Source organism: Photinus pyralis, unplaced genomic scaffold (assembly GCF_008802855.1).
Source record: "Photinus pyralis isolate 1611_PpyrPB1 unplaced genomic scaffold, Ppyr1.3 Ppyr1.4_LG5, whole genome shotgun sequence".
Lineage (NCBI taxonomy): Eukaryota > Metazoa > Arthropoda > Insecta > Coleoptera > Lampyridae > Photinus > Photinus pyralis.
Window position 1 is genome coordinate 4414267 of NW_022170596.1, and position 27577 is coordinate 4441843.

At 35.8% G+C, this 27577-nt stretch overlaps 1 protein-coding gene and 1 long non-coding RNA gene across 2 annotated transcripts in view; one reads left to right on the forward strand and one right to left on the reverse strand.

The window, feature by feature from the left end:
• Nucleotides 1-27577, reverse strand: part of LOC116172759 (alpha-2 adrenergic receptor-like) — a 150370-nt gene that overhangs the window by 32495 nt on the left and 90298 nt on the right. The gene's annotated exons all lie outside the window — the stretch shown is intronic.
• Nucleotides 24330-25971, forward strand: LOC116170872. Its single transcript, XR_004145336.1, has 3 exons — nt 24330-24430; nt 24794-24936; nt 25703-25971. It is a non-coding gene; the product is annotated as an uncharacterized LOC116170872 (long non-coding RNA).

Consider the following 27577-nt stretch of genomic DNA (forward strand, 5'->3'; position numbering starts at 1 on the left):
AAAAAAGTTCACACTGAAGTAAAAAAAAAGATGAAATGGCAGCTATCAAAGATAAAAAAATTGAACAGTTGAAAAAAGTGAAAAAAATAAAACCCTTGCAGTTAAATAGTGCTGTGCTTATTTCGCCCGGCAGGATGAAATTTTCACAAAACCTAATTAATATGGACAAAGGCGGACTCCTTTCTGCGTAAGTAACATTTGTAATTAAATTTTATCAATTGTCGTTGCTCTTGTGTTATGCGAGAAAGCTAGATGTGATTTATCGCCTTTTCAGTGTAGTTAAGACAGATGAAATTTAATTTTTCCTAGAATTTAAGTTTTGATTTATCTCTTAATGTCTGATAACAAATTGATTCAGAAAAATAATCTACCTCAATTTTTGTTGGTCTAAGAACGTGCGTTGCTAGGATAGTTTTGTTTCTCTCTCTGTTGCCAATTGTGTATGATTGGTTGTTGTAATTTTTATTATCGGAAGAAGGGATTCGCTTTAAATAAGACGTTAACAATAAAAGGGTCACTTTTAGCCACAGTCTACGCAGAACTACATTTCATTGAAATTTTTAATTCGGTTTTTGCCACGCCAAAGTTTTTTTTATGTCTTACCGGCTGGAGGATTGTCGTAAAGTTTTGGCCATCAAAAGTGCTGCAAGGAGAGGTGTTTGTCGGCGCTTCCTAGGTTTGTTTTCAACGTGACTCACTGTGAAGTTTTATGGTGAACGTTCTTGTTGTTCGCGAAGAGAAGATGCTGCGATTACGCGATGTCGTCAGGGTAGTAAAGTGTCATTTGTGTTAAGTGAAAATTAATATTTGTGAAATGTGGACGGATACCGTTTGATTGGATATTTCAATTCCTGGACAAGTAATGTAAGTAGTAAGCTTCTGGAGAAGGTAAGTTATAAAGGAGTTGGCGAAATTTAACCCTAAGGTCAAAAAAGTGGGTCACAAGCTAGACGCACTACTTCTATTGGAGCTACGTAGATACAAAAACAAAGAACAAAGAGAACGGGTTTAGTTATGAAAACTTTTAAGCGTCCATCAAAATTGAACAACGCCAGGGGAAATACATGGCTTTAAAAGTATAATGACGATTTGCTTTGAATTTACACTCAAGAACTGGAGAAGGTGTTTCATCCAAACGACAAGGTTACCGTCGCGCTAGAACCCGGATGTTTATGCACAATAAAGTGCCAAAATATGTGTGCATCACAAAATGAATCAGTAGGTCTAAATATGCTGCACAAGTTTACATATATTGTATTAACATACTAAAATAGTTATTAACATAAAAGTTGGGAACCTGAGACACTACTGACGAGGAAATATTGAAGTACCGAGTTCTTTAATTTCCGAGTCAAATAGTTTATACTGACGAGTTTTGTATTAAATTTTACCCGAAATCGTATTTTAATACAAAATTTCAATTTTTATGTAGAACTTTTGATTAATGTCAATCTGTCAGTGATGACATTACCAAAGTGACAGGTGCGGCCGTTAAAGTGGCAGGCGGCGGGAGTCTGGTCTGTCTATGTCATGGAAATTAAAATTTCCTGACATACTAGTTATTTACATAAAAATCAGGAAAATGATACATTACTGGCGAGCAAATATTGAAGTGCGAGGCCCCTTTAGGCCCGAGTACTTTAATTTCCCAGTCAGGTAATGACATTTTACTGACGAGTTTTGTATTAAATTTTACCCGAAATCGTCTTTTAATACAAAATTTTAATTTTTATATATAACTTTTGATTAATGTCAATCTGTCAGTAATAACATGAGTCATTATAGACATTTGGAAATGTCAAGAATGCGGCCGGTAAAGTGACAGGTGCGGCCAGTAAAGTGATAAGCGGCAGGAAACGTAGTCGCTCTGCCTCTGTCATGGAAACTAAAATTTCCTGACAGAAAGTCGTCATGAAAATGGAGGTTTCAGGACGATTTTGGATAAAACGAATAATTGACGATTTCTGAACCTTCCCCCAAAACATCGAAATTCTACGTGATAAATAACGTTTCACACGGGAACGAAATATCTGTTTTGGAAATTACAATCAGAGCATCTTATTGATGATTGGTGTAGCAATGCAATTACTAATCTAACATAAAGTGAATTCCGTGTACCTTCGCGCTAGTGGTGTTGATTGTTGGTACGTCAAACTTGCATTATTTCAATTTAATCCAAACAATAAATTATATTGTTGAGTTTGTGGATGTTCTTAAAGCATGCTGTAGGAGTTTGAAGGGCCATTCAGTTTGAAATACGATTAACGACAAGGAATACATTATTGGAGTGCGTCTCAAAAGCTTCGTTTGTTAATTAACGTTTCGTAATTTTGATACAGTCTAATTTTGAACAGAATGTATATAATCTGCGGATAATGTAAGCACCTTCTGATTACGCACAGTACAAATGGACCGACTTTCGTTAAAAGTTGGCACTAATTGGTCTGCTTTTGAACATTGACAAGCTGTAAAGGTTCAATGTCTCTAAGGGGTTTCACAAATATACTTACAGAATGAAGTGAAATTTATACAGAAAGTAAAGAGAAAAGCGTTTCAAAAGAGGAATTGATAACTTTGTAATAATAAGGTGCGCGTACACTTTGTAAGAGGTTTTTAATCTGGAAATTATGAAGCGGATTATATTCTGTAACAGAAAATTATTTGGCAAACATAATTTAATAAAATTGAAGGATTACCGCTCACTTTTCCAATATCACCCCCTGTATTTAATTAAATGGCTTAGTTGGTAAAGAAAGTATGTTTTGGGTTTCTGCACAAGAACAAAGCGGTGTGACAAAACTACATAATGCAAAAATAAAATCATTTTACAACTTTATCTTTTTATTACAGAGAACTTTCTTCCAGGAGCATTAAACTAAAACATTATTTATTTTCTATATTTTAACGACGCCATAATAATTTGTATTGCGAGGGCACAAAAAATTTTAGTTCCTCGCTAGAAGGATGTTAAGTTAAAAATTGAAGGGTTTTGTTTAGTGTTGCGACATTAAATGGAAAGAAATTGCGGTGAGCGTATGTAATAATTGTAATTGATTCCTTCTCTCAAGTTAACGTAAACTCTTTTTATGCTGAACCTTATTTGTAAAGCAATCCACTTTATGGGCCATTAAGGCGGGATCAATACCTGAAGTACTGCTCGCTTCAGTTTCAAATAACATTAACGTGACTGTGTGTATAAGAAACTCCTATTCTTATGGAAATTAAGCTAACTACTTAAATATTATCGAAAAATTTAGCCATACATAACGTAAGGTATAAAAAATTCGCCATAATTTAACTTGCTTGTGCAACTTTTGTAATAAAAATTCAGTTCTGCACACAAAGTAGAACCTAATGTCCATTTTGGATTCATTCCAAGTTCCATGATTTTCAATCGTTTCCAATACCGAGTTTGCAGTGTACATTAACATAATGTATTAGTGCCTTTTGAATTTACTATCATCATTAAGCGCTAAATCTAATTGTTCGCTTATAGGTCTCGTCCCATTTATTGGCTCTAAAGCCCTTAGGTAACAATGTATTCAAGTTGTTACAATTCAGCTGCGCTTTGTCTCACTATAAAAATAAAGAAGCTGTAGACGTAAAGTAATCGTAGTAGTCTTACTGATAAACATTCTAAAATACGATCAGTATCATAAAGGTAACAGCAAACTACACGTATTTTCATGTAATACGTTTTCAATACTATAATAACTTTGTCACACAAAACTGTTTCTCAAACAATCACGAAGAATTCGTTACATATTTCCACTACGACGTCAGTATAATGCTTGGTGGTACCTAGGTATCCGATAACTCGTTCCCGACATTTCAGCAATTCAAACTCCTTTACAGAAAAGTCTATGATATTATTCGAACACTTTTTAAGAAGGATTTGAATATTATAGTGATTTTTATAAATTTTCGCTAGATTTAACTTCCCTTTGTAAATTGTATGCGTAAAAGGATGTAAGCGCTTCTTTCGAAAAATTCCCCTTGTGTTTTGTTTTATTCGTTCGTCTGCCCGTCCGTCTGTGCCTCGTCTAACTCTACGAGTTCAAGGATCAGTGCCATTGAATATGAATCGGATTAAAAGCCGAGTTTCCGAATGCGAGCTAAGTGTCATAAAATCCCCCTATTGAAAGTCGTATTTGATTCCTCGTATCTTGTTATTGGATTCATATTTGACTTTATACAAGACAATAACAGTTTCACTTACAGCAAGTGCACATGTCGATGAAATTTAGACTGTACACTTTTGAATATGTGGAATGCGTGTACGATTGGTTTCTTAGAGTGGGTCCACCTCCTGTCCTATTATTATGTTTGATTTCCATTTTCTCAGTATTGTACATTTATATAGGCTGATTCAAATTCGAGGGTTACCATGGGGATCTCGAGAACTGTAAGAGATAAGTAGGTAGTTTAAATTAGCCAAAGTTGCGTATTTTGATGCTTAACAAAATGCAAACTTAAAAAATTCCGACTACGTTTGGAGCTATTCGGAAAAAAAACGAAATTCTGCAAAATCGTTTTTATTTTTTACTGAAGTTACCTATTTAAAAAAAAATTTTCAAAATAAATAACACATTATTATGGCCACTTTTTTCCTTCTACAAGATGCAAGTTTTAAATCTTAAATCCGACGTTTCGTCTCGGTTAATCATCATCAATCAACTTTGTTTTATCTTATGGAAGTAATTTTTACTTTTTGTGTCATTTGATAGAGAATTTTTTTCTGATTTCAAAAATTTGAACATCACAGTTTTTTAATATTGTTAAAATATCTTCTTTTGCCTAGAAAATTTTATCTTGGGTAGTGTACGTACGTTGCGTTTTGACGAATTAATAGCGCTATTTTTGTTTAAAAGATAATGATGTTTACATTTTTGAAGTCACAAAAAATTCTATGACAAAAAAAGTAAAAATTACCTCCATAAGAAAACACAAAGTTCATATTGGTTGACTGGAGACGAAACGTCAAAATTAAAATTTAACGGTAGGGAAAAAAGTGGTCATATAATGTATTCCTTATTTCGAAATATTTTTTTAAATAACTTCGGTAAAAAATAAAAACGATTTTGCAAAATTTAGTTTTTATCCGGTTATTTCCGAAAGTAATCGGATTTTTTTCAGTTTCAAAACTGCATTTTATTAAGCATCAAAATACCCAACATTGCCTATCTTACAATTCCGTACGATATTTGGATTATTAACATTGGAAAGTAAGTAAGAGTTTATAGAACCTGTTTTGATCGATTGCTTGCATGCGTGGTATTTCTTGCTGTCGCCACGTATTATTACAGAAATTATCAAATAAATTTTGCGATTTTGTATTTTAAGAGTTTCATGTTACTTGGACAGGTGTTTTATGGGTGGCTTAGTGACCGTTTTCCATGGCACATAGCAATATTGTTATGACGACCGAAATAATTCATACCAATATGCAATGCATCAAACAGACTTTGTGGTCCAATGGTAGAGCGTTGGGCTATCAAGTCGGAGGTCGGGTGTTCGAACCTGGACTGAGGTAAGAATTTTTCATCTGTGACAGAGATGGGAATTTCCTTAGACCAGTTACGAGCATTCGGCCGGCTACTCCGAATTAGGTTTTCCTGCAGATCTCCTAATTCGTAAGGTAAATACCGGAGTAAACTTAAGACCTCTTGCAGAGGCACCTCTAAAAAGAATTTTGTCCGAAAGTAATTGGGCGCAAGCCTGTTGTGGGCCCAGAACAAGGGAGGGATAATAAATAAATAAAACAGAAAACGACAACCATTCTCAAAAATTCGGATACTAATTCTTAAAGAGCCCATTAAGGTATTTCAGTAGTCTGAGAATAACACATACGAGGAAATTTGAGGGGACCTTGACAGAAAAATTGGGAAGTACTTTAAAAACGCTGAAGACAGCCTTGTAAATAATGTTATGGATAATTCGGGGGTGGTTTCAGGAGTATAAGATGAACTTGAATTAAAGCAAAAAAAAAAAAAGAAATAAAGAGGTGATTTGTATTTTATGAACATGACTGTAGACGCCCTGTGCTACTGTTGAGTGTGAGCAGGAAATGGTCTTGACACGATGAGTAGAATTAGGAAAATTTGAATGGGCAGTAGTCTAAGAAATAAAGAATGCAGAGGAAGAGGAAAGCTGCCAAAATTCAAATATGAGGAGGCCTGAAGTGGACTCCTAAAGAAGAAGAAAAGATAAATGAAACAAGTAAGTACAAGGACAGTGAGCGATTTTTCAAAATCTTTGCTTTCACTATTTACTTTCTTGAAACACTGCAAATTCTTCCAATTTTTTATATGTATAGAAGCTTTGAGGTTCTTTGGACCCTTCCCTTGTTTGAGTTCTTCGCTTTGTTTGGGGTTCTTCATACTGTAAGTTTAGTACTTACTACTAGTAAATAAATATGTAAATTACTTAAATTCGTATAATTGTTTAAATGTTAAGGTCCTGCAGATACTAAGGTCTCTGGTCCTTAAGATTCTTCACATTCTCATGAGTTATAACTCTTCGAATTCCTCTTCATATCCATCAGATACCTAAATTTAACAAGGCTCTTCTAATATTATATGAACTACTTGGTACTTGGACTTTTTACATATTTCAGTTCTTTTCGGTTCGTTGAATTCTTTGAATGCTTCAAATCCTAAAAAAACTTTAAATTGTTTCGATATTTGTATTCCTCCAATTCTTCAAATTGATCAAAAGTTAAGATTCGCCTGGTTCGTTTGATGCATCAAATCTTTTTTTATTAGGACTATTACAATTTTATTTAAACTCTTCAAAATTCCTATAGGAACTCCCTATGTCTACTTCTACATGAATATCAATGTATATCTCGATTTGGCTAGGCCGGACGTGCTCAGGCATGATGTCACTTTCCGATCTTTTTCGTTGACTAGTTCCTTTTTTGCTGAAAAGCGAACGGATAAGAGGGGACACTCTGGACGTTTGTAACGGTTTATTTTCTCCATTACGTCACATATTATTGTTCACCGTTTCATTGCATGTCGGAGAACTCCCGTAACATCTAAAGCGGTCAGACAGGTGGCTCCACTTTTCGATTCAATTTTTATCCACGCAAATTTGACGCGCGGGGATTGGGAATGTCTATTCTTTCTTCTTCCATTAACTTACTATTCCGCACGCTGATCAAAAGCAGCTAAGGGCGCGTTAATTCCCTTAAGGTGAATTGAATATTAAAGAGCTTTTCTGTCTGACGATTCGCCCATAGTTTTGCGATTTCGAAATTGGGTTTATGTTGAGTTAGACTGATCCCGCTATGAAGATTTGCTTTGGCAAATTAGGTGCTGTACATGTTCGCTCTTATTAGTGAGATAACGGCCATCTTGTGAACCATCCTCGATTTCACCGGGCAGATGGATGGTTGGGGACAGCAATTTAACCAGGAAGGGAATACGTTTTCTTGTGTTTTGTTGGAAACCCCGTATCAGCGACCCTGATTACATATCTGGATGCGAAGTTTTCTCGAGGAATTGTGCCGTGCAGATAATATCTGAGAATTTCTCCTTTCAAACTGAGATTGAACATAAAACAGGACTCGTGGCTTGCAGCTTAATACTATTCTACAGTTGAAGATTCTCTTCCGAATTTGAAGCTCAGGACAACCTAGGCGTTGTTTAAATACTTTTAAAATTTTGCTATTGGATATACAGGCCAAGAAATAACTTGTTTACTGATCTTAAAAATTTTTTAGGTTAGTTATGCCTCTGCCACTGGGGCTAGGGACAGGAAGCTACCTATTCGAGAAAAAAAAACCTACAACCACGAAAATATTTATGCTAAACTAATCAGATACTGGCGACGAAATAGACTACCTACCGACTAGGTCAATGTTCGACCATAACTGTCAATGAATACTCTACAAGGTTAGTCCCGAAACCAAAAAATAGTCCAAATACGCTGTGGGAGTTACCGAACAAGCCTCGTACACATATATTTCATATACCGGTGCCCACGAAGAGTATACTCAAACGCTAGTTTTCGCAGAAACACGTCGTTTGAGCGGTTGTTTCTGAATTATTTTCACTGAATTAAAGATGTAGAATCGTTGATAAGATTGGAATTGTTTTAAATTTAAACAAAGTTTCTTACACTTTTCGCCGTGCCCGTTCTCCTGTAATATTAACAAATTTTTCGGTATTAACTCGAAAATCGTCTTTCAGACAGAGCTGAATTATTTGGCCCTTGGAAGTTTGCCAAATTCCCTAGTGAGACTTGATATGAAGGAACTTGACCGTCAACGAAGGATAAACTGTTTTCCTAGTTACAATCTACATCAGGCTGAAATATAATAAAATACCTACAAGTAAGGAGAGTCTGTTAGTGTTTTAATGTCTGAGGAAAGGGCTTCGAATTTTACAGCAATCACAGCTGTTAGAGCTTTGTAGTAAAAAAAATCGGCTGTAAAGTTACGCAAATCTGCCGAATTTCATTTTATAAAAAAAGCAACGTTAAACTTTGCACTATCAACACCCGTCACTGTTCGAAGTCGAAAATCAGTTTTTATCGAATCTATTACCGGTGTGTAACTATGCGTGGCACATACTTAACGGTAACGGTGCGTGACTTTGGATCCCATATACCCCAATCTACGGTCGAATTATCTGAATGCGCCTCATTCCATCCCTCAAACTGACCCAGTTAAAATTCGCTCGGAAGTAAATCGTTGATATTTCCGTTAATAAAATTATTTTACTACGCTCTAAGTCAGTTTTTGCCGTAGAAAGGAACAATGTAGCAACCACGACTTCGCACCAATGTAGAAAGTTTAATTGAAATTTGTATGTTTAGGTTAGCCGCCGCTTTAATTATTGCATTGTAAATTAAATTATTTAATTCCCGTCCTTCGTACTAGGTACCTATACGCTTAAGATAGGTGACCTCCATTAAATTTATTAGTGGCTATTTTGTTAGGGCGCTGTGGTGAAATTGGATTATTAATTAGATGGTGCAATACCACTAATCGTCGTAGAGAAACAAAAATTACTTTCTCGAAGCACTAAAGCTGTTGTCTGTTAGATGTTAACCGTGGCAACTGATAAGGGTAACAATGACAAAACTTAATTGAATACGTTATCCCTTGATTGAAGCGATATAGTATTTCTGAAATAACCAAATTAAGATTCAAACGATCAACAGCACCTTTAGGATTTATCCCAATTTAAATCCCCCTATACATTTTAACGAAAATTGCGAATTTAAGGTACCTACGTTGTTTATTGTAGACCAGAATCTCCATTTTGTTTAGCTATGTAAGCTGGGGGATTTATACACCTACACCATATAGAATAGAGTGTTGTTTTTCACTTATCAGAACGGTGTTTTTAAAGTACTTAAACGTCACGCTGTACAAAACTACCTTCAATAAGGAAGTTCGCTAATAGCAACTGAAATTAATGGAACCCTCATTTCAATAAATGAAAACTTACCTTTCCCATAATTTTAGTTCTTTATCATTTTATTCTTTTACAGCTCACCGCCGAAAAAGTAAAACTAGATCTCCAATGCTTGTTCTCCAAGTATCCGGTCGGACTCGCAGAGGCTTATTTCCAAGTATTTAATTACATTCTTTCTTACAAAACAAACCTTTAGATTCCGCAAACAAACAGTTTTTTACCCTTACTTTTTTATTCTGTGTTAAAACAAACGGGTTTTAACTTGTAAACGTGCCATGTCCCAATTTCGTCTACTAGTTCATACTTATAAAATTGTATGCAGTCACTACACCACCGACAAGACACCTGTTTAGCTAGCTCAAAACAAATGAAAATTGATACTTAGAAGTTTATAATCTCTCCTAGTGATCATCCGGCCATCCTAATATTGACTTGAAATAAATCATGGTACGAATGGGAAAAAATGTGACATGAAAACCCTATGTGGGTCGCACAATGGATTCGAATAAGCACACAAGTAATTGATTGAGAATGACAAAAATTTATTCCAAAACACAAAGAAACAAAATTAAAACAAAATCCCTGCAAGAAAGAAAAGCTTACTTAGCTTGTCCCCACACGGACGCGGTCGAAAAATAAAATTAGTCTTCAAATTACAAATCATAGATATTCAGAGTATCAAAATTTAGCGGATTTAATTGGTTATTCAAATCAACGATATCTTTGCTGGAAATTCAAAGAACAAAGAAAGAGATTAGTAAGCACGATTTCAATAGGAGGCCCCACCTCTCTTCCTTATGTGCGTTCGTGAATATAACGATTCCAATTGGCGCAATGAAAAAATATGGTGGACTTAATTACAACACGTGACCTCAATAAGAGGAAGTACTTATTACTGCATTTAGAAAAGAGTTAAAAAAAGGGAAACGATCTAAATCGAGTGATGGAGCGGATGATGTTTACGTTCCAACCCTTTTCTACTACATTTGGTTGTTGTTCACAGTCGACCAGGAAGAAACACGAGCACACGACACAGCCGACAACGGAAGTGATACCTAATGAAGAAAAGGGAGAAAATACAAATGCAGAGGTAAGAAATATTTTATTAACTTAATTATATACGTAAATTACGTACAGTAAATAAATAGAATTAAACACGAATTCCCCTTTGATGCAACACCACAGTTTGCGAGTCGGGTCATCCCAACTGGAGAGAGGTTGACAGACGAGATTTTTCGCATTAAATCCAAAATACATGTGGGATAACTGACTGCGACCTAACAGCCACTATTTCACCCAGCATTGTTTTTTTTTCTCACGGAATTGTTCAAAAGAATCATTATAATAATGAATAGAGCCAGTTTCCTTCTTTTTGACGCACCCGTGCCAAGATTCATGAGCAACCTCGGAACAGAAACTGCACGAAAACCTGTCCGGTTCAAATCTGCTACTCAAGGTCAGTAGGTGTGCCTCGAACACGAAGTTTGGTCTGTGATCTGAACCTGAAAGCCACTGATTTCAGTTCTAGAATCCAATCCGGACAGGTCTGCGCCGGATGGCGGCCTGTAGGTGGGTATACACATTGACTTTATACACTAGCCAATGGAATACACCATAAATTCGAATAGTATGGTACTGACGATATCCGAAACCGTGGAGCTGACGACAGTATACACGAACACGAATCCTCTGGTGCTGACGATAGCCTAGATACGTATATTGCTCAGAGTTAGTTCAAAATCCTGAGACATTCAGAGATCTTTCCCCGTTCGTCTATTCCGGTACCAGACAAGGTTTAGTACGGTTACGTATTCGTAATTTAACAATCATTTTCATTTAATTATTCTCTCTGACTATTCTAATGGTTGATAATTTTGTCCAATCGCTCTATTAACAATGTTTTTATTTACCCTTAAAACGTTTATTGTCGCGTTAATCGTCTTACAATCAAATAAACTAACTCTTTACGTAGATAGTAACCGAGCAAACAAGCAGTTTACCTATACAACCTCGAAAAATTAACCAAATGTCTGTCATTATGCCAGTAATCCATTCAACATCTACAAATGTAAGTAAATATTTACAGCAAAATGTAACGAATGAGTGGTCGTTTCATTGACATAGTAAGTTATAGTAAGTATTTGTTATGATATAACAACTGTATGTAAACTTTTCTAGAAAAAGCTCTGACGACAGAAATACGGCGATCTGTCTTTAAATTGTGGTTAAAATTTTGCAAAAATAAACTTAATACCATTTGTACCAACTTACACTCTCCTAACACACTAAATGCGCATTTAGTCACTCCCTCCAAATGAGGGTACATTTAAGGCAGCCAATGGAAAGTTACACTGTGAAACAATTTTCACCTCATTAACTTACTTAGTATCTGATATAGCGAGAGCTTTTAGATTTGGATCGAAATTTTTGAATCTTTTCGCAGAAAATAGAAATTATGAGGTTGTCAGAAATTTACCGAAGTGAAATTATTGTTCCCCTGGTTTAGGTGACATTTGGAAGAACAAATTGGTTGTGAATATAAGACCAGGGTCGAGCGTTTGGTTCGGGGTATTTTTCATTTCTGTAGGGCATTGTCTTTTTAAAATAACTTGCGGTCTAGGTTTCAGATAATGTTTCAACTTCTCAATGGGTATTCTTGGATTACATTATTTGCAAATTCATCGTTAGGTCATCCTGCGACATAAAAAAAGAGTCGCCTTTCCTTGAATTGCGTGGGATTGATAAACGGTCCTAAAACCATCTGGAATTGGTAGTAAAAAGGACATTAACCACTAAATGATTAAAAATGTCCGCCCAGATTAACGATCCGCCATTTTATAGGTAGGCCAATTAACACAGAATAGTGGGAGTTAGTCGGAAGAAGACGATTATTATTATTAGCTTCTAGAATGTGCCTAAACGTCAAGGTATTCAAGAGCGGTTAAAGATTTTCGGTTTCGGGCACATTAGCTGCGACCGATTTAAAGAATTCGTTCCAGCCAATAAGAGACGTTTTCTTTTTAATTTCTTTATAGAGAACCTTTGATGGACATCTTGATGTAATGGAAAAGTATTTCAAAGAGTAATTCAATCAGAATTAACTATCAACCAAAACGAATGCCACTTCAACAAACCTCAGTGCAACAGTATAGCGCATTTGCACTATTCCTTTCCTTTTCCTTTCGACTTCCGCTTGTTGTCGAAACTCAAGCGTGTTAATTACATGAATAGGTTTTTATTTATCAAAAATATCCCACTTCCAAAAATTCGTTGATAGCAGATTTAAATTGAACTTGCTCAGTATTTTATTATAAAGAGCAGATTGTGTAGGAAAATACAATCGTTTTTATTAATTGGTAGCTGTTAATGATGAAAAGATCGCAAATTACCCATGCTGTGCGAAGATTGGATACCTACCCTCAAACGGAATCGGCTTTATACATGTCAGATATACTATCGAATTTGATTTGATCTTATCAGAACGCATTTAATCTCGAAGAAAATTGGATTCCTCCAATTTTAATTGTAATCTTGCGAACGTTCGATATCAACGATGTCTACCTTTCGGAAGGAATTGCAAGAAAAATGTTTTTGCAGTAAATATACCGACCCAGTCTCATATTTCCTTTTGTATACGATTTTTATGTTATCAAATTCAACGTCATTTCCTACTTCCTTAACATGCTCTACCAAAACTTGCGGTTTCCGCAAAATGAGAAAGTCCTGAAACTTTTATAGAACCTAATATAAAATCATTTACTTCATTCGCAAATCTACGCTGTGAGAATTGGATTTGCTGCCTACCTGTAGCAAATCGCTTGCAGATATTAACCTAAACAATTTTTTACATTTTAGTCCGGCAGGTATATAATGATGTCATTTACATACGGAAATAATAAACCGGGGATGCCACTTCCATAGACGTTTATACCTAAGTAAATTGATTATATTATCCAAAGGGTACGTTTAGTGTCATTTATATACAAACTTCTGGCACGTGGCCCAGATATTTTCGATACTAACACATTATACGATAAACATAAACATAAATAATAAGTTACGGAAGCAATCGCTAGTAAACCTATGTGCGCTGACCCGAATTGCTATGCGAAAAAGATAAATAAAGATTTACAGCAATCGTTACATTGTAATCATTGAGGATACGTGCTTTAAAGTTATGGGTGAGCTGAATGCCTCAATAATTCAAGTTTTAGCCAGAGTTTACGAACTGCCTTAGAGGATTCCTTACTGTAGCGGTTTTACTTCCTATATTCGAGGCATAGTCAACACATTCTATGGGGTTTAAACTGAAATCCGTTACGTACAAGCAGGGACTCAACAAATTTAGTGAAACATTAAACGTTCAAAAGACAGCGATATCTGAGGGTTTAATGTGAATTTAATGCCAAATTGCCTCTAATTGGTACACACCCACAGTAAATTCTGTCATAATCTGGGAGACGACGTTACTTACCCGCCCCGTTATAAAGCTCATATTGCGTTGCTTTTTACACTGTACCTATGCGGAAGAGATTTATTGTAAAAAGCTCGAGAAGAGAATATTTTTTTCTGAACTCGTTGCAAGAGTATTTATACTATTCTAAAGACTGACAGGGTATAAATCATGTTTTTGTAAAATGTCTGCTTTGTTCGGCGCCTTCTTATTTGTAGTACAGGCGGAACAAGGCTATCCTTATAAATTTGGGATTTTCGACACTCAAATTTTGCGTTCCTTTCACTCTGGTGTTTATACCGATCTAAAGAAAATAAAGTATTCTTTGAGCCTACTCTAAAAAGAGTAAAATGAGTCTTGTGACATGATCAAAAAGGGACAGATATGAGGAAAATACCGGGAGGATATCAAGTAGGTTATGAACGAAATCCACCCTAATAAAACGGAGGGTGATGTTCATGTGTTTCAAGATATACAGAACAACGTACAAGTTAGGCTAAGATGAACTAGAAATCTCGCGTAAGATCAATCTTGTGTTTACCAGGAATTAAAAAAAGTAGAACCAAGATTCAGGATGTGTTTGCACGTGTGACAGTGTGAAGGGTAATGGTGTCCCTTTAATATTTATTTAAGCAATTCTGCACGACAAGTGTGAAAAGTCAAAAACCTCTAAACCTAGACAACGCCTTACTTCGTTCATATGACGACTGATGTGGCTCATGGTGGTGTATCAGGTGAATTCCTTTGTTTTTGTTAACTACCTCAACCTCTAAAGCGTAGCGTAAAATCCATGGCAACGATTATTGAGACAATGATTGCCATAGATTTTAAGCTACGCTTATGCTAAGCTCCGCTTAAATTTGTCGGTGCAAACGGTCATAAGTCACCCACAAAACACCTGTCCAGTTAGCTCAAAACAAATAAAGTCACTCATAAAAACAATTGACATGAAACACTTAAATTCCAGGATCGCAATTTTGGAGCTCAAACTGATACAAAACTGTTCATTTAAACACAACACAAATGTATTCTATAATTACAGAAATAAAAAGTGGCGACAGTGCCAGCGATAGAAACCACGCATGCAAGCGATCGATCAAATTTGGTTCAATAAAGAACTAATTGACTTGTAATGTCAATCATCTAAGTATCCAGTCTTATACTGCGATGTTCATTAACCGATACACCCACGAACACAAACACTAATCTGACTTTCTTCAGAAACTTCAATTCTTTATTACTTTTTTTCCGAATTCGACTAATCACCTCTAAGTCGTCGCATTTAAATTTCTTATTAAAGTTTTTTTCTATTACACATTATAATCACAAGAACTGACGGTCATCCAAAAACCGAGAAGCCGGAAGCACATCTCCAACACATGGGCCCGACCTCATCATACTGCGAAAGCGTGGAGACGGCAGTGAAAAGGCCACGTGGAAAAGTCACGGTGACGCCAAAATTCACACTCTCTTGTCCCACCTTCGATATTTAATGATAACGAAATTGTTTTTCGGTCAAAGCTCAGTTATTTTCAAAGATTTCATAACGCTATCTTGTAGAGCTCAAACAATGGCAATGAGAAAGTGTTTTTTGTGTCTATTCAAATAACATATAAAAACGAAATCGGCAAATGGCAGAGGCCATTCACATGGCGAATAAATATGTGCATTGTATAATTATCACAAAACTGGAAGAAATAGCCAGTCGTAATCGTGTTACGTTAGTGTGGGTGGCAAACCATTAGGGCATTGCAGGTAACCAAAAAGCCTACTGTGTGGCACCAGCCAGCTCAAAAAAAAACTATCTGCCCTTGGTCTAAGACAATCAAAGAAACTGACCTAGGTGAGGCTGCAATACCACCTCAGCAGATTAGGGAGTTGCAGCCGGAGAGGACTCTCAGATTTTTTAAAAAACTGCCTCTTTTCGAGTAAAATCGGGTCACGCACAATAGATCCAAGGGTCAAAGTGCGTAGGAAGAAAAATAATGTGCAATCAATAAGTATTCTGGTCTTACAAAATACAAAAGATCCTTCAAAATTTTTAAGAAAACTCAACGCCTGTCTCGATCAAAAGGGAATAATGAGAGTGGGCGGCCGCATTTTTTACTCCACGTAAAGTAGGATAATTCATTTCGACTGTGGAACAAGTATTGTAAGCGCTAATCGTCAAATTTTACCATTACTCCGAAAAGCATAGAATTTAGATTTCATCCTCCGGGCTCTCTTCACTTCTCAGGACGAGCTGAAACTGGGGTAGAATAGAATCATCCCCATCATTCTCATTCATGGGGAGTTTTATACATTACTAAATGAGATAGAAGAATTCTTGCCACCAGTAATGACCAAATTGAATTTTCTTAGTCTTCACACCGGGACATCTCCTTACGTTGGAGACGATGGTGAAATGAATATTTACATACCTTGGAACAGCGCGAAAATCTCGCACAATCAATTGGACAAGGTTGTCTGTTTTAAATGACAATGAAAATACTGCAACTTTGCATTGACTTTTAAAGCGCATTGTCAAACTTTGCTTTGGAAAAGGCATCGTAGCTGTCAAAAGGGCTGTAGTTAAGTTATACCCACTACCAATTCCTGACCATTACATTTGGTTAAATAAAAATGTGTGGTGTTCATTCTTATAAAGTTCCATGGCATCGTTGGCTTTGGTAAAAGAGGCAGTTATAGTTTTCCAAACGTGACTCCTGCAGTGATCTGATTAAAAATCTGCACGAACACATTAATTATAACCGATTGTGCAGCAATCGACCTGTTTATGTTTCATGTGTGTTGTTGAAGTGTGACTCGCCCTTTGATGTTACTGCACCTTCTAATGATTAACTTGTTACTTTACTTAAACCTGCACTGGAATTTGTAGCGCCATTATATTATTTTCTTGGTTGACACCACTATGAACAGAGCTTTATCTCCCATTTCGCACTATAACTGCGTCCAACATGTAACCAAACAAACTCTTCTTTATACTTAAAGTTTTCAAGGGATTGAGGGTCATTTACATAAATATGAATTTAGAAAACGTTCCCACTGAGTCCAGGGCGCAGTTAAAAGAAATTGAAAATTTGACTTTCATCTTAGTTGAGCCAGACAACGAGAAAAATCTTTTGAAAAACTCCTCGCCGAATTTTCTAACAAACAGTTATTGTGTAAATCTGATCCAATCTGCACGTTGTGTATATTTCGAACTTCTTTTGACGAAATAATCAAATAAATGTATGCGCCCTTATTTGGTTTCGTGTAGTTGCGAATTCGTATATTCCCCATTTGATTTTCAACTGCGATACGATTCGTGCGTATTTATCTTTACATTTAATTCTCACTACGTGTGGCGTTTTGCCCTACCGATTAAACGTGATGGAATTATTTCACAAAAAGCCAACAAAATTTCCTCTTTTTGATGCAGATGAAGGCTTTCATCATAAATGTTTGGGTATAGCTTTACTTTAAAGCCACAAGGGTCAGTAGCAGTACAATCACTCTATTAACTTAAATGTGAACCCTAGGCATTTTATATTTAAATATACTGTAAAGGATTCCCGTTAGTGTGTTATATAACGTTATTTCTAATATGATCCAGCATCCATTGTGGGCTACCCGGTATAGCTGACGCTTTCTTCTACTCACAAGGGTAATCATTTTTTCACAAATAGCAAATTACTTACCAAAACTTGTACTGTTGATGCATCAGTCAAGCAACCTGTGCGACACTCCAAAAAAAAGCACGGAACGCAAGAAAGAAAAATTGTGTCATCCGCATGAAGAGGTGGAAGTAGTAAACTATAAGGAAAAAACTAAAAGACTTTTACTACTACACGATCGACCATCGCAGTAAAAGGGGTTGGTAATAAAACATCGTAAAGAAAGATGAAGACAAACATAAAATTTACTTAACATTAAATGATTTCCTTAACCGAAACGGTTACAAAAGTAAGCGAGAGAGAATATAATTCGAAGTAAATCTTTTATTATTTCGATTGTAAGAGGTAGGTACGTTACATAAGACGATTGCTGTTTAAAATTAACCACCTATTACACTTCCAAACGAGAAAAAGTTCAGCACACGTTATTTATGGTTTACACGAAAACACGATTTCAGTGATTGCTTATTCTATAGGGAATATGAAGAGAAAACGCGGTCATGCACAATCTCTATTATATGGGATACGTGAACTAACCCCCTAACCAGTTCTCAGTGATTAGTTTTAACTTGAATCCTAAATTAGGGTTCCGTTTTATTTGGCAGAGGAAAAGTCACCAGAATCTGGAACATGGAATTTCTTGGACTACAGTTGAGATATCCTACGCGTAATTTCTATCTTTGACCCTGGCTGTACCTATTATACCAGCTGGCATGGCACGTTCACGAGATCCATGGTAGATTCATTTTCAGACTACTCTTATACCGCAGGATCTTTAAAGTTTGTCGTAGTTTTAATACTCGGTCTCAAGGTACTTGCTCCAAAAAAAACGTTGAAGAATCCTCCAGCATGAAAAAATGATCTTAAGAATACACACCCTTGAAATATCTCCTACGTACCTGATTTTAAAGCTTACTTAATTCCTCTGACAGAATACTGTACTTTATTCAATGTATTTAGTAATCTAAGACTTGTTTTTAAGTAAATGGAGAGTGGAGTCTTTTGTATGCAATAGGTGTGTTCCATGAATAGGAAGAACGAAGGAATCCCCTTCCAAAGCCACATACAACGGTGGACCCCCAAAGAGTGCGGAATGCTGTTATGGAGGTGAGAGGAATGAACTTAAGGGTGGCAACCTTAACGATTGGAAAAACGGTATCAAACGGCATTGTCTTCAGCTTTGGAGAAAACTCTGATAATATGTGGCGACTTGCGCAATGTTTATGAGTGTCTTAATCGCCATTAAATGCGAGTTTCGTAGACTATTTTTTCTACGACTATGATGAGCCATAAAGAGGTGATTCCACGATGGCTCCAAAAGCCAAAATTTGAGATTTTTATTACGTGCAGATGGTGAAGTCGAAGGCGTCGGAGGGTCACTGTCAAACTTAATGACGTCGATTGAAATCTTTCGAATACTTGGGAGAAAACACAAATTCGCTATACCCGGCAGCTGTCAAAACTAATAAATTTTAGATCTGTCATTAGTATGGCAACTTTTTATTTCATAAACTATGCGTCGTTACCGCGTGATGCTGCAATTCTATTGGATTAGTGACCATGCGCATCCCCCGAAATCGATAATCAATATCAATGACCTTGGTGTATGCCCATCGCTAACCATTCAGTAAAAAGAAAGCTGCTTCCCCTTAAATTCAGGGAAAAACTACCATCTAACGTTCAGTAACATTCAGTTCAGGAAGGAATCCATGTCTATGACCTTCAGTGATATTCACTTGGAGCATGATCAGTAATTGGAATGACTCTTGAGAAGGACCTTTAACTTGGCGCATGCGCAGATCTTTAGGTTGGAATGGTCTAGGATCGGTGTTGCTTATCTACTCAGATGAATATGATTTTGCCATAAACCATAAAAATGCTTTATTATTTTGTTATTTACTCCCTTCTAATTACGTCCAATTACTTTTTTAAATTCAAATTGTGTCCCTCTATACACCCAAACGAAAGGTTAAATACTGGATTTATGTAGACAATCACAATTAATTTCCATAAGAGCGCATGGAGGAGTTTTGTGTCAACTAATTCAAATGAAGAGCGACATCAAGGATTTAAGATCCGTTCGTCTAATATTTAATGGATATCAAACCGATTGCCGATGTCTTATAATTTATTTGCAAAAAGTTGACAGTATAAAAAATAAAACCGTTTGCATCCCTTATGTCGTGTTCCTTATCTCTACTTCGAACAAAATGAATGGGTCAATGAAAGTTAATATTGTAACGAGAGCATTTTTGGCGTTATTTTTTTTGCGATTTTTGCTTTGAATTATGCGGAAGAAAAATTTCCAAGTTTAAAAATGGTCAAGGTCTCAGGAACATTCAACCAAATAAATATTACTTATGTTAAGCTCAAGTTTTTATTTTGTCGATTGTAATACGGCGAGCTTTTACTGAAGATTTTATTTTGTAAATTTTTCAGGGTTATTTAGATGAATATCGAAAAATGACGAGTAAAAGTGACACAAATAAGTTACCACAAGGGCATTAACAATTACAAAACACTATAGACAAGAGTAAAAGTTAGATTGTTTCCCATTATTTACGGCAATTTTGTTAGTTAGTGGGTATAAAAAAGGAACAGTGGCGGCGGTGATACAAAACATTTTCATGCAAGTTTAAGATATTTTGAGATTTTGCAAAGCTATTGAAGACAAGATGCCTAGCAAGATGCCGATATCAGAAACCAGCCCTACTCAAGAAGGAATGCATCGAATTACCAGCATGATCGAGATACTAATCCAAGTTCAAGAGACCGCTAGAAGAGAACATCGAGGTCAGAACAAAATGGAGAAGAGGCAGAAGGACGTACAGGAAAGCAACATAAAGTGGAAGGCGCTTCACAAGCAGGCCAAGACAAAATGGAGAGAAAAATTGAAGAAATCCAGGAGACTCGAGGATTTAGAACTATGAATAGAGAAAAACAGGCAAGAAACTTAGTATCAAACTAGAATGCTGTCACCAGATCTGAGGCAAGAGATAAAAGATGATGAGAAAAGATTTGAAGAGCGAGTCCAAATGGATTTGGGAATAAAACTTCCAGAAGCCAATGTTAAAATACCAGCCGTAGAAATAGAATGTAACCGACGAAAAGAAGAAGTTCATAATTGTGGAAGCGAAACTAAACAGAAGCAAAGTTGATGAAATAAAGGAAGGTGTTAAGAGAAATGAAAAGATACTGGACCAACATGACAACGATATTGGAGAAGTAATAACCCAGTGGGAGGAAACCAACCATGGAAACCCCATATCTATTATCTACAAGGCTGGCCATTTGCTGGACCAAAAACCCAAAAAATTCGATGGCTAACATTTAGGACATTCATCACATCAGTTTTGTGGAAATCCTGGAGGAGGGGAGTAAAAGAGGTCAAAAGGGCATTTTAAAAATTTTTATGATACAGTTTTCTGGTTGCAATTTCCCGTTTAATAAAAAACAAAAGAAATTATATCTTATTATATCTTTGTGTAATGAATTTTCCAATGCTATCTTAAATTACATACTGTACTTGAGACTGTAGAAATAAAAACCACTTTCTAATTGACGAACAAAAATTGTTTGCATCCCCCACTTCGATTACATAAACAATCTAAAGTAAAATGAAATAATAATCCTAATGGGAGGACAAGTACTGTAAAACTTTTTAAACGGAGGCCAACTTCCCTCCTGTTCGAACCTATACAAGGTCATTCTTGACGAGGGTCAGTTAGAAAGATATGGAAAACCTTAGAAAATGAAGATAAACTGATAAGTTCTTTAAGGGTTTTGGTACATGATGAATTGAACTAAAATATTTTCAAGATGGCGCCACTTCCGGAAATACCGGAAGTAGCCATCAACTTTGTTATTTTAAATAGAGACCCCCTATTTTTTCTACATTTTCGGATTCTACGTCAAATTTGGAGTACAACGATACCCCATAGTTGACCCTTTGCTCCAAGGGCTTCGTCGATATTCAAGTTTTTATGTCAAAAATTGAATTTGCAGGGGTAATTTTAAAAATTTATTATTCGAAAACGGTGAGAGATATTGCAACACAGTTTTCACTGATTTATTAAAGAAAGATCAAATTTTCTTATGGTAATGTTTAAACATTATCATAATAAAAACAAAAGAATTACATCAAGCGAATTAATTTTTTTATTAATTTGCTACAAGAAGTAACTAAAACATGGAATATCTCGGAAACCGTTTGAAGCAGCTTATGACATTTTGTATCAAATTAAAGGTCTAGGAAAAAGGAAAACAAGGGTGAAGAACAAAATGGGGGTTGCCATTTGAAAAAATGGAGTTATGGATATTTAAATATTTAAAAGTTGAGAGCTTTGAAAAAGTGGCGTAGTCTCACTTTCTTAGAGTGTTACGCATACCATAAGAAAATTCGATCTTTCTTTAATAAATCAGTGAAAACTGTGTTGCAATATCTCTCACCGTTTTCGAATAATAAATTTTACCCCTGCAAATTCAATTTTTCACATAAAAACTTGAATATCGGCGAAGCGCTTGGAGCAAAGGGTCAACTATGGGGTATCGTTGTACTCCAAATTTGACGTAGAATCCGAAAATGTAGAAAAAATAGGGGGTCCCTATTTAAAATAACAAAGTTGATGGCTACTTCCTGTATTTCCGGAAGTGGCGCCATCTTGAAAATATTTTAGTTCAATTCATCATGTGCCAAAACCTTAAAGGACTTATCAGTTTAGTTTCATTTTCAAAGGTTTTCTAACTGACGCTCGTCAAGAATGACCCTGTATAGGCCGGTAGTTGCGGGTGTTATTGCAAAACCCAAACAAAAGGAAAATGTTTGCCAGAATGTATAATCAACCGAAAATAAATTTACATTTTAACGCTAAATCCGTTCGGTTAATAGCTCTTCGTAACTTTGTATGATTCGACTATCGTTCTGCAAGGAATAGTTACAGTCGTGTTTTTTAGAAATATATTGCAGTTTCAATTTTATTCATTGGACATAAAGGGAGGAAACAAATTTCGCGCGTAAAATATATGTGCAAACCATATACAGCGAGATTAAAGTAAAACTGTTATAAATAGTTCCGCCGAGAGTGATTACAAATAAATGTGCATGTTTGAAAAAAGTTCATCCTCATTCCTCACACACGTGCACGCTAGGATTTAGTAATGTAATTTGCATTTTATATGAGGGCATTAAATATTATATATTCCACATCGATTACATGCTTGGTCACGTCCTTCGGGTTTCAAGTTTTGGGGAAATTTGATCCGTGTTCTTAAATACTCAGAAGTCAATTATAACAAAGCTTAAACGTTATTAGTTCTAATTTTAAACTGAATATTAAATTTATGAGCCCCAAGTCGTTTTCGTTATTTAAAAAGTTTTGTTTAACTTTTAATGCCTTCCATCCTTAAAATTACGTTCTGTAGCATTCAATTATTTGCACGTTTTACTAATTGATTTCTACTACTAATGTGCCGACGGAAACTGTAATTCGCTAACTATTGTTAAAATTCTGAAAGTTTCTTTTGATATCAGTTTAATTAAAGTGGAATTTAATTAAGGTTAAAGCTTTACTCTGAAATTTTATTCCTTTTATAATTATGCTTTTATGAAATACTTTCGGTAGACTACGAGTTAAACATTGTCCATCTGTTGCAAAATGAGGGTTTGTACGGGTGTTGTTTTATGGCACCACTTTTTTTTTAGTAACCGACCCTGTGGAGCTTCTCGATACATATATAAAACGAATTCCGTGTGCAGACAATGCATATTTATGTATTGGGATTACATGCCGTGCAGTGGGCGAAATTAGCACGTAAAATTCGCACCGTTTTGTTTATTTTGCATCTTTCGTTATTCCTGCGACTGTCGTGGAGGTAATTACCCGCTCAGCTTTCTTTAAGCCTTGAAAGGGATGTTGTGTTTATTTGTTGTATCATAAAAATCAATTGCATCGTTACTTCCGCGATAAAATAGCATGCAAAGGTTGGGTAACTGAACTCTTGGGAAATTTTCTGTTTTGCTGTATACAGACATAAAAATCACGAGAGAGTTAACGTGTTTACATCTACAACTTGGATTTGCGCGTATTCACTGTACCAAAAATAGTAGAAAATGAGTATAATTCTCCTGAAACAAATTGTGTTGAAATTGCGTATCATATTTTTTAGGACAATGAGAAAATCACAATAGATGTGCCTACTATAGAGTTTAGTTTCTCCTTTGCTGTTTCAATAATGACACCAAATCCCGCACACACTGTTGATTTTAAGAATAATCAAGTAACAAACTTTTCTGTACTATTATAGTATCACGATTCACGTTATATCGGCTGTGCATACTACAATATTATTTAGATATTATTAGCTATCAGTTACAATTCCGAAAATTTAGAATCCCCAAAAGGGAGCCCGCAGGGGAGGGCACGAAGGTGCGTTTCTCAAATATCAAGCATTTAAATATGGAAACTTCCCAAAATCTCAACACCTTGATTTTGAATTGTAGGATCTAGCAACAATGCTTCATTTGATATTGGATGCACATTTGAATTTTCAAATTCACTCATGAATCCATCAATCGCAACGTCAGATTTTCTTGTTATATCAAACTCGAATCACAATTTAAATTTTATGTCAAAAAGCATGTAATGCTAAACCACAAAAAATCTACTTACTTCAAATGTTGGTTTTCTTAAATTTTAAAGTAAATTACCTTGTAAGGTCCCTGACTCCCCTCTAACTTTTATTCACTCGGCGCAACAACCAGTCTTCAGTCTTCATTGCAATCTTTTGGTGCGCTCGGTGTAGACGTAAATATTTTCGATAGAGATTTGAGAACAATGGGAAAAGTTTCAATAAAAATATTAAAAGGAGTAAAAATGATTTATTAGAGCGCTCAAGTAAGTAAAATTGCTATATTATTTATTGTTCTCTTAGGTAACTACCAGAAAAAGTGTCGTATTTTACAGTATCGATTTGCCACAGGATTCATCATTTTCTATTATTTAGTACTTTCAAATGAAGTCTAATACATAGAATATGCAATTATGCATGTTACTTTTTTAGTACAGTTAGCATATGAATGCTGTATTAAAATTTATTCGTTCCGATGCCAAGATTTTGAGCGGATTTCTTTTTTACATGAAATAATAGTCGGCCATCGCGACTTATCAATCGGAATTTTTTGGAACTATTATTGTGTGAATATTTACGCTAGGGGTTCAAGGTTGGCCTATTATCTTATATTTTCGGCTTTATTGCAGGCGCGCCCGACAGCTAGCTTCTCAGATGAGGAATCGATGACGGACTCGGACTCAATTTGGTGGCACCCACTTCTGCAGTTTAGGGTGAATCGCTAATGAGGGCGCGCAAAATATGCTAAGCAACCAATCATCAGCTAATAAAGGTACCTGAGGGTCACTCTGAGGTAGCTGCTCTTTTTTCTGATAAAGAATTTCGTAATACCACTATTCTTATCCTTGCATTTTTAACCTCCCAACGCATCAGCCACCGGAAATTAATCCAGTCATGTGTGGGCGCAAATGCATTGAAACAGGATAATTTTGTAGGCAAATTACAATTCTAGTTAGCGGCATTATAAGCGGAGTATCGATTCCGCTTGATGAGCAAATAACCAAACGGTTCGCAGCTGAAGAGACACGGAAAGAATTGGAAAAGAAGTCTGATCCAGCAAAAGATATTCTCGAATGTCTTCCACGCCCTATCCTTAGATCGGTGTCATAGAATTCTTTTTTGGACAGCGAGGGAAAGAAAATTTTAGATGATTGTCCGATAATTTGGAAAGTATTTTCCGGATCAGTTAAAAAGTTCAAAGGTGGCAGAACGTTTAGGGTTCACCATTAAAAAGAAGGATAAAGTTCCACAATACCTCGAAATTGGTTAAAACCAATCAACCCAAAGTCGGTCCTTCAGGTTTATCAACATATTTAAACTTTTGGCGCTCCCAGCACCGGACTCGTGTGAAAAAGGAGGATGGGAGGCTTTCCATCGTTAAATCTTGTATGAAGATGCTCACAAAAGATCATTGCTAAAAAAAACCAAGCAATAGTAATGGTTCCTTGCTGGAATACCCAGCCATGGTACTCTATCTTTCATGAACTTTTTGTCACAGTTTTTACACCGAATCAAAGTTTAGTTTCTTCTCATTTCAGATCTTCTCATCCGCTTTGGAGAGGCCTTTCCCTGGAGGTTGGAATTTTATCAGGGAGGCTTTTCACAGACGAGGGGACCCAGCAATAGGACTTCAGGCTATAAGGTATTCAATCGGTACATCTACTTTAAAACAGTATACTACCTACTTAAGAACACAATGGGATTTTTGCGACAGAAGGAATATCACCGTTTCCAATATTCATTAAATCTAGTTTTGGTCTTTTTAGGCAGAAAATTTCTTATTCGACGATTAAATAAAACCTTTTAAAAACAGACAAATTCAACTAGATATTTCTTACGTGTAACACCTTATCTCAACTGAAAAGACAAAAAGAAAAACAAACATTGAAATACAAATTCAAGTAAAATGAACCAACTTTGTGGTTATTCGTAGCTATAACCACCAGGTTTATGCTTAAACATTAAAATTATACCACACCCAGGGTGGTCCAGCATTATTGATGGTGCTGACACCAAAATAAGTAGTTTACGCAACAATATTTATACTGTAAATTTAGTTCGGAATACGTCCAAGAATTGAGTGTCATGTTATTTCGGTGACCAGGAGGACATCAACTTCGGTATATGCGCACCAATTTAATTCAAAAACAGTCTCGATGCTATAGAGGTTTTGATACCAATCTGAACAGGATATGAGACAGAATATGCTGAAAACGAAGTTAGGAGAAGCAACATACTATGGGTATGTTCTTTCCTGTAAAAAAAGTTAAAATCGTAGATTGCTAATTGGAAACAATTATAACAGTAGCTATGATAAGACTTCAGTTTGTACTTTCCTTTATATTAATTTAATTTGAATTTTTTCCTAGATTTTTTGTTCCTTTGTTCGTGATATCGTGATAGTTGAGAGTACGAGATAACTTTGCAACGGCTTATGGGATTTCAAAGCTAAGTTTCAAACGTCCACCACCAAAAAGCCACGATTAACGCCTTTCTCTACTACTATGCGATCAAAAATGAGTTGCTGTCGAGTTACCTTTGGAATTTTTGTTTGCATGGGAAATTGTATTTAACTTGAACTCCAAAGGCGACTCGACAGCAATCCATTTTTGATCACCCGTTATTTAAAACAATTTCCCATTCTTAGTTCCGTTCCTCTTTCTCTAGCAAAATACCGCCTGTTCGAAAGAATTAACGTTTGCTTACTCGGCGATAAAACGTGAAACGTGAAATCAAATAACTAACGCAGCTATAAAGAGACTACTTATCTGGGGTGATCTAGAGGGTGATACACTTTTATAAATTTATGCGAACAATTGAATGTCTTAGTTATTTTAGGTGCTGAAGCCAAATAAACTGCACAACAATATGTTATAATTTCGTTGAAAATAGTCCATACTTTCGTAACTAGTTTATGTGTAACAATATGTATCTGAAACCGTCAAGAAAATCTAAATTTCAGGGCTATTTTGACATTAGAAAGTTGATCTTTACCTGACTAGTACTGTAATATTTTTGCCTGACACCCATTACAGTCCTAGTACATGCAAAATAACAATTAGATCGTTCATTGAATAAGTTATTCAATCAACGATTGGATAATTATAATGCAGACTATGTGGATATTTTTAAATATGAATATACCTACACAAAGGATAATGGTTTTTTAATTACTAACAATTAATGATATATGTGTGGAAGTAATTATTCCTTTCGTTTTGCGCCAGTCATTAAAAGGTTTGTACGCCTTTTCGTGCCTCTTTCTTGACTTTGTGGGGAGCGAATATTGCACTACGGCGGCCGCAGCTTCGGCTACATTATAACAACGTCACGCGTAGGTACTCTTCGTCACTGATACCTGCTTTTGTACCTAGTTATAAAGACTGTATAGTTGAAAAGTACAAAGCATAAAC